This window comes from Oncorhynchus mykiss, chromosome 26, assembly GCF_013265735.2.
Source record: "Oncorhynchus mykiss isolate Arlee chromosome 26, USDA_OmykA_1.1, whole genome shotgun sequence".
Classification (NCBI taxonomy): Eukaryota; Metazoa; Chordata; class Actinopteri; order Salmoniformes; family Salmonidae; genus Oncorhynchus; species Oncorhynchus mykiss.
The window spans coordinates 38041262-38056138 of NC_048590.1; positions in this window are offsets into that span (position 1 = coordinate 38041262).

The following is a 14877-nucleotide window of genomic DNA, read 5'->3' on the forward strand; positions in this document are numbered from 1 at the left end:
AGGTACAACACTGAGTAATGCAAACAGTTTTTTTTAAAATTGTTTTTACCTTTTTTAACTAGGCAAGTCAGTTCAAACAAAATTGATTTATATATCCCTTCGTACATCAGCTGATATCTCAAAGTGCTGTACAGAAACCCAGCCTAAAACCCCAAACAGCAAGCAATGCAGGTGTAGAAGCACGGTGGCTAGGAAAAACTCCCTAGAAAGACCAAAACCTAGGAAGAAACCTAGAGAAGAACCAGGCTACGAGGGGTGGCCTTCTTCTGGCTGTGCCGGGTGGAGATTATAACAGAACATGGCCAAGATGTTCAAATGTTCATAAATGACCAGCATGGTCAAATAATATTAATCACAGGCAGAACAGTTGAAACTGGAGCAGCAGCACGGCCAGGTGGACTGGGGACAGCAAGGAGTCATCATGCCAGGTAGTCCTAAGGCATGGTCCTAGGGCTCAGGTCCTCCAAGAGAGAAAGAGAGAGAGAATTAGAAAGAGCATACTTAAATTCACACGGGACACCGGATAAGACAGGAGAAGTACTCCAGATATAACAAACTGACCCTAGCCCCCCGACACATAAACTACTGCAGCATAAATACTGGAGGCTGAGACAGGAGGGGTCAGGAGACACTGTGGCCCCATCCGATGATACCCCCGGACAGGGCCAAACAGGAAGGATATAACCCCACCCACTTTGCCAAAGCACAGCCCCCACACCACTAGAGGGATACCTTCAACCACCAACTTACCATCCTGAGACAAGGCCGAGTATAGCCCACAAAGATCTCAGACACGGCACAACCCAAGGGGGGGTCCCAACCCAGACAGGAAGATCACATCAGTGACTCAACCCACTCAAGTGACGCACCCCTCCTAGGGACAGCATGAAAGAGCACCAGTAAGCCAGTGACTCAGCCCCTATAATAGGGTTAGAGGCAGAGAATCTCAGTGGAAAGAGGGGAACCGGCCAGGCAGAGACAGCAAGGGCGATTCGTTGCTCCAGAGCCTTTCCGTTCATCTTCACACTCCTGGGCCAGACTACACTCATACATATGACCCACTGAAGAGATGAGTCTTCAGTAAAGACTTAAAGGTTGAGACCGAGTTTGCGTCATTCACATGGGTAGGCAGACCATTCCATAAAAATGGAGCTCTGTAGGAGAAAGCCCTGCCTCCAGCTGTTTGCTTAAAAATTCTAGGGACAATTAGGAGGCCTGTGTCTTGTGACCGTAGCGTACGTGTAGGTATGTACGGCAGGACCAAATCAGAGAGATTGGTAGGAGCAAGCCCATGTAATCCTTTGTAGGTTAGCAGTAAAACCTTGAAATCAGCCCTTGCCTTGACAGGAAGACAATGTAGGGAGGCTAGCACTGGAGTAATATGATCATTTTTTTGGGTTCTAGTCAGGATTCTAGCAGCCGTATTTAGCACTAACTGAAGTTTATTTAGTGCTTTATCCGGGTAGCCGGAAAGTAGAGCATTGCAGTAGTCTAACCTAGAAGTAACAAAAGCATTCATTAATTTTTCTGCATCATTTTTGGACACAAAGTTTCTGATTTTTGCAATGTTACGTAGATGAAAAAAAGCTGTCCTTGAAACAGTCTTGATATGTTCTTCAAAAGAGAGATCAGCGTCCAGAGTAACGCCGAGGTCCTTCACAGTTTTATTTGAGACGACTGTACAACCATCAAGATTAATTGTCAGATTCAACAGAAGATCTCTTTGTTTCTTGGGACGAACAAACATCTCTGTTTTGTCCGAGTTTAAAAGTAGAACGTTTGCAGCCATCCACTTCCTTATGTCTGAAACACAGGCTTCTAGCGAGGGCAATTTTGGGGCTTCACCATGTTTCATTGAAATGTACAGCTGTGTGTCATCCGCATAGCAGTGAAAGTTAACATTATGTTTTCGAATGACATCCCCAAGAGGTAAAATATATAGTGAAAACGATAGTGTTAACAGTTAAGAACAAATTCTTATTTTCAATGACAGCCTAGGAACAGTGGGTTAACTGCCTTGTTCAGGGGCAGAACAACATACTTTTTACCTTGTCACCTCAGGGATTTGATCTTGCCAACCTTTCCGTTACGAGTCCAAAAGTCTAACCACTAGATACCCTGCCGCCCCAGTATGAGTGTAATCACACCTCAATGAAAGCCACTCCATGGTTAAACTAATTTCAGTCATTAGCTTCACTAATTCTTCATACATTTATGTGTTACCATTCGACCGGCAGTTGTTCAAAGATACATGAAAAAGCACAAATCCACCTTGCCTCCGAGAGACATGTTTGACAGAGAGTACCCAACCAAATGATAGTCTCAAGACTGATGGAAAGAGGTTTCAACCACACGCCTGAACTGAACCCATCTGCCTGGTTGATGATGATTCCCATTCATTCCTGTTCTAGTGATACAGGTGCTGTGTCAGTGTCTTTGATCAGCTGGATGGAGACAATAGTAGCTGTCCCCAGCCTGTGGTACTGGGTTTACCTGCTGCTAAGCCAGGTATCACAGCCTGCTGGGGGACGACATAGCACCTTAAAGCAGCTTTAGCCCACCTCCCTCTGGATCGGCATTCAGCTGACATGATTCATGTGGGCCGGGACGTGGATTGGAGAGTCCCTACTGTGGAGGAACGTCGTCTTTCATGTCTCTGAGGAGTGTTTATGAGGATATGGGAACGTAAAGGACGGTGTTCCATTCCTTTAAGCACTGATACTGAAACGACCTCAGGCTGGGTTAAGGCTTGATCCCTTCTCTGACGAGGAGGAGAAATCTACCTCTGGATGAATCCCCTTGTAGTACAGTTAATTCCCATAAGAACATGGCGCGTGAGGAAGCCTCATCTTGGTAAAAGAAAGGAATATGAGAGCAGATGAATATTACGAACAGTAATATTCCTAGCAGCAGCATCTGCATGCACCAGGGATTACAGGGCTCCCGGGTGATTACCGGCGGGGGAAGAGGGGTTACAAGTCCACACAACTTTTCATCTTCGTCCAGGGCACAGAGCACACACACATAGACATACAGACACACACACACACACGCACACGCATACGCACACCATATGCTCAGTATAGCAATGACATGACATACTTCCGTTACTGGATCACAGTACACAAATAGTATTGACACAGGGTGGAACACAGTAGATACACTGTGTATCTACTGTCAGCTGATTGCATGTTCTAGCAATGTTATATGTTCCCATGATGAATAGGCCTAAAGTTATGAGAGCACATTTTGTATGGATAGCAGACTGCATTAGCAGTAAATAAATAATGCAGTGTGTGAGCTTGAAAAGCATCCAACAATAATCTACTAACTACATTAAAACATGATGTTTACATTCAGCACATCAATTTATATATTGTTTCTGTATTTTCCTTTAAGTGTGAGCACAGGAACTTTCAAAGGTACAAGGGTTAGCAAAGCCAAACTCCCATAAGACAGAGTGAGTGGAGCCCCTCAGGGCTGTGTGTCCGGCCCACTGATGATGTGGCGATCAGGTTCCAGTGAGGCTGAGGCCTGTGTGGTGTGTGAGGGGCCTGCCAGGGCCAGTCTGAGCCCCAGTTCTCTGTAAGCTCTCTTTATCCCCCCTGCCATCGGGCAGGCAGACGCCGGCCACGCGTGCAAAGCAAGCCCAGGAAATCGCAGCCAGGAGATGTCTTACGGCCGATAGGACTCAGCAATTTCCTTGGCACCTTTCGCGTGAGGAATAACACACAAGTCTAGTCTGTGACCAATAAGCAGGCCTAATGAAGGCCAGGCGGGGGCAGACTAGGGGGCGACGCAGGGCTCAAACAAGCCTCTCATGTCTGAGAGGATCCTGAGGAAACTACCTTGACATTCTACTCTAGCTGCTGGCTGTAGTGTGAAAGAAAAGAAACAACACTGTTTCCATTTAGAGACTAAAGCCAAGAATCACAGGGTAGACATATTTGCTGGGAGAAAAACCGTGGGACGTTTCCCGTCTTCAGACTCAACTGTTGGCTTTGTAGTATGCCGCGGGGTCCCTGGATTTTGGACCAGAGGAAGGAAGGAGAGGGGGTGCAGGGCGACACTGCTGTGCTCCCCCATGTGGCGTCTAAACGTGTGTCTGCACCTCCTAATCTGGAGGTTCAAATAAATCTCTGATAGAAGGGGGTACCAACCTACCAGCGGATCTCTCCTCAGCTGCCAGCTGACTGCTTCCGATACTCACCCACCAGTCATCAATTAGGAACCTGACGGCCACCATCCATCCACGCACGAACACACACACACACACTACCCGACTGACGAACCTAGCGTGTGGAAAATACACACCTTTACTGAAGCTGGAAATCTGATATAGAAGGCTATACACTGGGGCCCACTCACAGAGCTATAGCGGGAATAGACTTTCTACTTTGACATGTACAGTACTACTTTCACATGTTAGACCTACACTCAGCTACTTTTTTGCAGAAATGAAAACATATTGCAACAAAATGTGACTGTTAAAATAATCAATGATTGATCACAGGATATACTGCATAGAGAATACTTGAAAAAACAGAAGAGGAGAGGCTATACAATCATGCAGAAGCAGTTGGAAATGAATACGTTTCTCATTCTGCATACATTTCCAAAGGTAGCAATGAAGTGCAGTAATGTTCAATGAGAGGAACTCACATGAATAAATATCATTCCGCTCTTTCATTTTTCTTTTCTAATTCAACCAGTCTTAAAGCACGACACATTCCCCCACAAAGGCACTAAACGCTCTGTTGAAGAATGTGATTGGAAGGCGGGCGGGCCGGGTCATTGGTGTAATGGTCGCCTAGGTGATTATACCCCACAAATTGCTCTTTGCTATTAGAATAAGATTTCATGCAGATGGTGACAACGTGCTCCGTCTCTGAAATTAAAGGGCAGCAGTAATCTTCGCTCCCCTCTCCTAAATATAATTTAAAGCGTTATAGCGAGGAAACATCCCAATTCATAATCCTTGAAATATATCATTATTGGGATAATGCGAGTGGATGAATTACTTTGCATACACTAGCCGTCTGGAAGGCTGACCCTGGCTGGCAACAATTCCATACGACACTTCTCCAGAGCCATATGAATTCATTTTCATTTTCCTGCAAAGGCTGTCCTAATCAGCATGCCATATTGTGACAGAGGGTTCATTATTGCTGTTCAGATTTCCTGGGTGCTACAGGAGCCTATGGGTGCTGTTCAGATCGCTGGGCCTTGTAGTTAGAGGAGCCTATGGGTGCTGTTCAGATCGCTGGGCCTGGGAGTTAGAGGAGCCTATGGGTGCTGTTCAGATCGCTGGGCCTGGGAGTTAGAGGAGCCTATGGGTGCTGTTCAGACCGCTGGGCCTGGGAGTTAGAGGAGCCTATGGGTGCTGTTCAGATCGCTGGGCCTGGGAGTTAGAGGAGTCTATGGGTGCTGTTCAGACCGCTGGGCCTGGGAGTTAGAGGAGCCTATGGGTGCTGTTCAGACCGCTGGGCCTGGGAGTTAAAACTTTCCTGTAATGCAGGAAATGTCAAAAGTGTACTGTATTTGTCATTTATAAAGGCTTCTGAAGTTTGTAAATTACACTTTATTTTTATTTATTTTTTTCCCCTATGAAAAAATGTCAACCCCTAAAAAAATGTCCATTAAATTTAATCCACATAATAATTAATTTTTCCTGTTGCTGCAGGATTATTTTCCTGCTATAGCAAACTGGCTCAAATGAAGACCCAACATGGGCACTTTACTGTATTTTGTAACTCACCAGACAGAAAGTAGGGTATGAGTAAAGGTTGACAGGATGAGGAACTGGGGGATTATAGTCTGAATAGCATCCCATCTGTAACCCAAACCAAACATAAGGTCAAAATAATCATCTGCCTGTATCTAAATCCTCACTCATAACCTAATTGTGACAGGAACATGCGACCCATGGGGCCAGAGAATCACTGCTTTACGGAGACTGACATCTATGGGTTCCAGGCAGTTTCACAGGACTTTTAAAAACAGATGGGAACTGCAGATAGGTGACATAAATGCATAAACAGGCCTGGTGCCGTAAATCAATACAGGCTTCTATTTGCATCACTTTGATCATGTTAAGGCAGAAGCAGGAGATTAAGAAAGACAAGCTCTGCCTGACAGGCCGATCGTTTACATTAACATTAACACCAGTAGCAATCTGTCTGTACCTCCATCTACACGTCCTGTCTAACACTAGGGGAGATGCCTTAGGGAAGACCAGACAAGTGTAGAACATCAGTGAATTGCAGAGTGCAAATGTACTGTAAGACTGCGAACATACAGTAACAAACTGTACCTGTTTGTGTACCTGCAGTTAGTGTTATTTGCTGTTAGGTGAGTGTGCACAACCTGTGTCAAGTAAACCTCAAATCATACATAACCTGACCTGATCAATTTCATCATCTAGTCGTCTTGAGTAGTACTATTATCAAACAGGTTATACATTTAACCAGAGAAAAGAGATCAGAATTAATACTTCCATTTCCTGGGAAAATTATAATCAGGGTATTGTAGAATTTGGGTCAACAGAGGCAATGTAGAATGGTGACCTCTGCACTTTCCTCACTCAAACCCAAAAGGCCTCAATATCCCCCCTCTCTCAGACCCCTCCTCACCCCTCCCTTCCCCATTCTCACCCCCTCCCTGTAATCCTTTCAAGGATTGGTCCTCTTAAATTATTAAGCACTCTGATCTGAGGAAACAGACTGCAATTTCATACGTCAGTGATATTCACAATGCTGTAGGAAATGTCAGGGCATATTGTCCACCCCCACCCATTCACCGTTGTTCAAAACACACACTACACACACACACACATAAACACACACCGTATTCACCAAAGTGGGTCTAACAATGTTGTTGGTGAGGGAAATCACTGTCCCTGATATATTACAGAGCTATAAAAAAATATGTGTAGGATTACGTCTTGATACCAGCTCTTACTTCCTCCTATTGGTATAATAAAAACACCTGCCTCCAGTCCTGACCCAATAGGATCAGAGGATTCATCATGGTAAGACTAAATACATACAGATGGTCAGACAGGAGAAATTTGAAAAATATGCAATATGAATACATTTGCCTTGCATAATATGAAATATGATTCATCTATGGGAGAGATTACAGCCTGATGTATTGGTGTACTTAGCAAAGAGACAAAGTTAATTTCTTTATAGGCCAAATGTTCCTGCCAAGACCTGGGAATAATAATGATTCTTCTGGGAATATCATATAAATGACAGTTAGGCCGTCTATCCGGGTTGCATATTAATGCTGCTGGGGTTAGCACAGAGCACTGATTCATTTCATTCCCTGTCACATTCCCAAATTAAAGATAAAATACACTCTGTCTAACATGTCATGTCAAAGGCCTGTCATGTGCCTTTAGTTATTTTACATAGACATAAAATGTTCATACCCTAACTAGGAAACATGCACTGAAAACTAGAGGATAACAGACCTGCTACACAAACTTAATACACAAACTCACTACACAAACCTACTACACAAACTTAAAACACACACCCACTACACAAACCTACTACACAAACCCACTACACAAACCTACTACACAAACCCACTACACAAACCCATCTTTATTATATAGATATAGAGTTCATTCTTGACATCCTTATATTTGGGTATCTCAACACCAGTGGGGGCTGCTGAGGAGGGACGGCTCATAATAATGGATGGAACGGAGCCAATGGAAAGGCATCAATCCATGTGTTTGATACCATTTCACCAATCCCTCTCCAGCCATTACCACGAGCCCGTCCTCCTCAATTAAGGTGCTACCAACCTCCTGTGCTTAACACAAGGCTCTGATCCCAGTGCTTTACAATCCCTCAAACACACAAACCTGTTACCCATCAGACACAACTTCTGCTGTTACCTGGAGAGAGAGAGAGAGGTGATACAGTAATCTAGAGCAACACCACCTCCGCTTCCCAATGGCCTGTGGGCCTCCACTTCCTGACACAGGTATTTTCCAATATCCCGTAAACTATCATCCCTGGTGGGTGGGCGGGCGGGTGGAGAAAGGAAAGAGAGGTGGCGTGCCATCCGGTGCTTAGTTAGAGACGGGGCCTACGGGCCACAGACTGGCAGGCCTATACAACAGGACCCAGATCCTAGATCACAGGCTGCAGAAATAGGAGGAGGCATGGGCTTCCATGACCAGAACACTTACTCATACATGGAACCACCTCCGGGCCGCCGCCTGCTAACACGCATCACAACACAATGCTGTTTTCATAACCTACCATGCAGGCCAGGCCAGGGTAGAGTCTCTGTGGTGACAACATACAGTAGCATGCCTCTGCAGTCTGAAGAGCTGCATGATGAGTAATAGTGTCTTCATATCTGGATCAAAAAATGTGACTAAAAGTGAATCAGTGATATAAGGTGGTGCAGTGGTCTAAGGCACTGCATCTCAGTGCAAGAGGTATCACTGCAGTGCCTGGTTTGAATCCAGGCTGCATCACATCCAGCTGTGATTGGGAGTCCCATAGGGTGGCGCACAATTGGTCCAGTGTCATCCGGGGTAGGCCGTCATTGTAAATAAGAATTTGTTCTTAACTGACTTGCCTAGTAAAATAAATGTATATATATATATATATATATATATATATATATATATATACATTTATTTTACTAGGTACTATCAGTGCGCTGGAAAGGTTCCAACCAACTCAATGCACCACAGTACACATGTCAATCAGGAGCTCTGCTGTGGCAGTCCCAGCAGTTGTCTTATACTGTATACGGCAATACACAGACAAGTTATATTTGCATGATTTAGCATAATTAATTCATCATTACCGTTTTGTTTCATTCATGTGGCAGACCAATACCTCACAAGGCTTCTTCTCTCTAAGCCGAGACCTTGAAACTGAGATATCTTTTGTTCTCAAAACAAAGGTCTGGGCGTACTGCCAAATTGCAGCTACTGATAGTGAGGATTCGTTCAGTCAGTCACTTGCATGAACATAGAAAATGGTTATTAGAAAAGCACATGAATAGAACACAGAAATGAATTATTAGAAAAGCACAAACATAAAAAATGTCCAGCACAGGCGACTTCTTTACCAGTGTGTGATTCTGAGAGGGGCTTGAAAACAGCTGCACAATGACTGGGGTCTGTGGACAGTGTAGGCCAAAGAGGAACTGATGTAGCCAGTCTGATGTGTTTCTGTTTCTTGGGAAGGCTATAAAGGTTACATACATGGTGGAAAAGCAACGGTAATCCAACTCCCCTGGACTAACAAGGGTAACACGGGGTCAAAGTGAAATAAATAAGTGACAGGTTTATTGAATCATGCTTCCTCATTTTCAGAGGTGATACTCTGGGCGTTATTGACAGGGAATAGGAAATCCACTTCTGTCTGGAATTTGTGACAGAGGGTACGAAACCATAACAATGCCATATTGAGCTTTAAAGCTATTACGTTTTCTAGGAAGCCGGACCAATAAGGTGACTGAGGGACATTTGTTTCAAGCAGTTCGGGTTGTGAGAGAGATTTAAGTTTAAAATAAAACATGTCAAAACATGTTAAAACTCATAGAGGCCAGCTGTTGAAATGTGCTGTTTGATGTAAAGCAGGTAGATACACATCAAATCAAATCAAATCTATCTGCCCTGTATGCAAGCCCAAAGCAGATTAAACCTGCTTACCTGGGTGTATTACACATTCTCTGAATTAAGAGTCGAGCCTGAGGGACAAGCTGCTGGAGACCTCATAGTAGACTAGAGAGAGGCAGACCGGCTATACTCAATGATGAGGTCATTTCAGCCACTAAGCACACACAGACACAAACAGTGTCACACACATCACAATCACACACACACACACACTGTGTCGCACACACAGTGTCACACACACACACACGTCACACTCCCATACACAAAAAACAACACATTATTAAGACGACAGACTAGGGTTGGAATACATTAGTGCCAGCCAGGTGATGATACGAGCCCCCTGGAAAGAAGGAGAGAAGGGAGAATGGATTAGAGAGACGCTCCACCACCTAATGTTCAAAGAGGGATTTGTGTTCTCCTAGCCTGGGACTTGGCATCTGCTCTCCCTCTCCCCAGAGACAAGGTAATGGGGCCTGGGAACATGTCCTTCTAAAGTGCCTATACATACCCTCCATTAAGAGTCAGTCATCAGGTAGTTACTATTCTACCATCATTTTATTTTTCTCATGAGATTTACTATAGGTCAAACCTAACAACTGGAGCGCATTTACTAAAATAAGGAAACTCATGTTTCTTTTTTCACAAAGCACTTATGAAAAATGTAAATCTTTCGAAGAAGGAAGGAAGCTAAATTACTAGCTTGGGATCAGAAATAGGACTCTGGAAAAATACATTATAGCTCTTTAAAACAAAATGTGATATGCTCTTTAAATCATACACATGACTACATGTAATTTCTACTCATCATGCTAATTTCCTTAACAAACAGTAATCACTAGAAACACAATTGTCCCTGTCCCCACCTGACATGTACAAACAGCACCAGGAGCTAATCTGCAGCAGAGCTCTTAGAACTGTCAGACTGAATGCGTTCACTCACTTACATCATATTTCATTCACATCCCTTACCATCGGTGCAGGTACATCCAAACCTGAACATGACTTATCAAGGCTATTCATTTTCTTCTGTGATGGCCAAATCAGAACAACCACTGACAAAGTAATCCCCTACTGTCAACCTGCCAGCTTGTGCATAGCAAGCAGGGGAGTGAGGCTTTCATTCCATAAATACCACTTTGAATATTTTACAATTACTAAAAGCAATTCAAGGTAACCATTCATATTTCATTTCCATGTCTGGGTATGTACCTCTCTGGGATAACTTTTGAGAGTAATTTGTCTTAGACGTGAAAAGGGCATCAATATTTGAATTTCTCTAAAACGTATACATACAGGCCCAACGGTGCCATCATTACCTAGTGGTGCTGATTATTTTACAAACTGATTGTTTAGCTGTCTTCTATTGAGATGACAAGATGATATATGTACTACTTCACATTAAAAACTCTGATGCCTAATCTAAATCCCTGTTGTCTGACAGTCATGGAGGTTAAGGAAGAAAACAAATAAATGAGAGAGAGAGAATAAAGCCCAAAGACTGGGTTCTGATGCCTTGCTCTCTCTTGGTCATTTCTATGATGTGTATTTGCGAGGCCCCACCACAGAGTGGAGCAGCAGGAGCATGAGGATCTCCGCCTTGTAGTGACGCAGGGCCGGGGTCGGCCCCATGTCCTATAAACACAATTCAAATCATTTACATGCTGCACTCATCAAAGCCACCTCTTCCTCCCTCATCTCCATAGAGATTCACTGCTGATCTGAGCTCCAATCTCGGAGCGCCGCCACCGCTGCTAACCTTTGCAACTGATCAAAATGTTATACATTTTTCAAATACAGCTGTTGACCTATTATTGAGATGGAGAGGAGCCACGGGAGACGAGACGCAAGTCTCTTCCTCTCAGCGCTATAATGGAATGCGTTATTGCATCAGTGTTTACACATCAACACTAAAAGAGAAACAGAATGGAGGGGAAAAGCATTAAATAAAACAGTTCTGTTCATGTTGTTCTCTGGGCCAGACTCTCAGATTTCACATACAACACGCCAGTCAGTCAAAAGCTGTGATTCATTGCATTTCAACTAACTTTGGTAGTTTGCAAGCATCCAAGAGGAGCAGACCTGGGTTCAAATACTATTTGAAATATTTCAAACAAGTGAAATATTAATAAAAGTGTATTATATAAAAGTGCCAGATGGGAAGGGTTTACACTTTTGAGACTATTCTATTGGTTAATTACGACAGGCAAGTTCTACCAAGTACATATTAAGGATTTTAAATGTTTTTAAATAATATTTGAACCTAGGTGTGGAGAGGAGCAGTGACACAATATGCAACAATAATGACCCAGCAGTGCTGAAGTGTCTTAGCGTGCTTATAAATTAAATATGTCCAAGATAATGGATGTATGTTCTATAATTCATCATCACAATGTTTCAGACTGAGTGATATAATATGTATCATACTATTTGCGAACACAGTGCTTAGCCAAATTAAAATAAATTAATTGGTCAGGGGGAAGATGTTGGGTTTTCTTTACTCAGCAACCATTGCTTAATCATTTCAAACAACCAATCCTACCAGACTGATTATCAACCTCTCTGCGTCAGTCTTAATTGCTCTCAACATAACAACTACGATTCCATTCCACCACATCGACTTGAATACTAAGGCATGCAAGGAGGGACATGGCTTTTCCAGTTCCAGTCTGTTTCACTCAAAGCTGTGTGTGCCACTCCATCCTCCTAAGTTCTACTACTACCAGAACCTCTATACAACTTTGAGTGAGAGGAGAGGGTGGAAGTGTATGTAGAGGAACTGTGACTTTTACCAGGTTGGACATTTAGAGAATCATGAAGAGGTTTGGTGATTCATCAGGCTTCTAAGAAGAGCCAGAGGACCAAAGGAAGGGGTGTTTGTGTGTGTGTGTGTGTGTGTGTGTGTGTGTGTGTCTTCTGTTGGACTGGGGTCAATCAGTAGTACTTGAGCAGACCAAGGACCACTGGAGAGGCTTGATACAGTAGAAGAAACTCAATGTCCAGTCTGTCCCATTCCCATCCAGTGATTTATATACAGTGCCTTGCAAGAGTATTCACCCCCTTGGCATTTTTCCTATTTTGTTGCACTACAACCTGTAATTTAAATATATTTTTTATTTGGATTTCATGTAATGGACAGACACAAAATAGTCCAAATGTGTGAAGTGAAATGAAAAAACGTACTTGTTCCAAAAAAGTCAAAAAAATAATAAACGGAAAAGTGGTGGGTGCATATGTATTCACCCCCTTTACTATGAAGCCCCTAAATAAGATCTGGTGCAACCAATTACCTTCAGAAGTAACATAATTAGTTAAATAAAGCCCACCTGTGTGCAATCTAAGTGTCACATGATCTCAGTATATATACACCTGTTCTGAAAGGCCCCAGAATCTGCAACACCACTAAGCAAGGGGCACCACCAAGCAAGCGGCACCATGAAGACCAAGGAGCTCTCCAAACATGTCAGGGACAAAGTTGTGGAGAAGTACAGATCAGGGTTGGGTTATAAAAAATATCAGAAACTTTGAACATCCCACGGAGCACCATGAAATCTATTATTATAAAATGTAAAGAATATGGCACCACAACAAAGATGTGGCAGCATTGAAGATGAAACGTGGCTGGGTCTTTCAGCATGACAATGATCCCAAACACACCGCCCGGGCAACAAAGGAGTGGCTTCGTAAGAAGCATTTCAAGGTCCTGGAGTGGCCTAGCCAGTCCCCAGATCTCAACCCCATAGAAAATCTTTGGAGGGAGTTGAAAGTCCATGTTGCCCAGCAACAGCCCCAAAACATCACTGTTCTAGAGGAGATCTGCATGGAGGAATGGGCCAAAATACCAGCAACAGTGTGTGTGAACCTTGTGAAGTCTTACAGAAAACGTTTGACCTCTGTCATTGCCAACAAAGGGTATATAACAAAGTATTGAGAAACTTTTGTTATTGACCAAATACTTATTTTCCAGCATAATTTGCAAATAAATTCATTAAATCCTACAATGTGATTTTCTGGATTTTTATTTCTCATTTTGTCTGTCATAGTTGAAGTGTACCTATGATGAAAATTACAGGCCTCTCATCTTTAAGTGGGAGAACTTGCACAATTGGTGGCTGACTAAATACTTTTTTGCCCCACTGTATATACTAGGCTGTGTCAGAGGAAGGCGCAAAAAAATGTGTTGAAGTCCCCAGTCACCTAAGTCATAGACTGTTCTCTCTGCTAGCGCACGGCAAGCTGTACCGAAAAACCAAGTCTAGGTCCAAAAGGCTTCTTAGAAGGTTCACACCCAAGCCATAAAATTGCTGAACAATAAATCACATGGCCACCCGGACTATTTACATTGACACTTCCCGTTTTTACACTGCTACTACTCGCTGTTTATCTATGCATGGTCACTTTACCCCTACCTACTTGTACAATTTACCTTGACTAAGCTGTAACCCTGTATATAGCCTTGTTATTGATATTTGATTTACTTACTTTTAATTTTATACTTTAGGTTTTTTAGTAAATATTTTCTTAACTCTTTCTTGAACTGCATTGTTGGTTAATGGCTTGTAAGTAAGCATTTCATGATAAGGTGTTGTATTTGGCACGTGACAAATACAATTTGAGTAAGCATATTGCACACAAACTGAACATCTTCCCTATGTAAAACAAAATATCTGTTAGCCATTAAATCAAATATATGTGGGATGTTTATGATTATATTTAGGCCCTGTGCTATGTATGAAGTTATATACTGTAAATTATAGAAGTACTATACGGCATATTCTATTACAATCAGGTTTGTTTCCCTTTAAAAGTCAACCATCAGGACGACATAAAATACAAAGGAGGAGATCATCACATGCAGACATTTGCAATCAAAACAACAAGAACAACACACACGCACGTACACACACACATGGAGGAGCGAGAACTTGAGAGTCGCTGCCTTCAATCTAAAGGAGCTGTGGCAGTAAACAGAGAATAAAAGAAACAATTTACATGCAAATCAAAGTTTATCATCTCAATCTCTTTATGCCCGTATCCCCCGCAAATGTGCATTCATATGCACAAAGGCATTCACTTAGCTGTTACCCAAGTTTACACGCCTCAGCATTTTCTATTTGGAAAAGGCAGGGTGCATGTACATTTAATGGGCATCCCTCTCTATTTGTCAGAGCTGTGAGAAATCTTTGTGTGTGTGTGTGTGTTTGTGTGTGTGTGTGTGT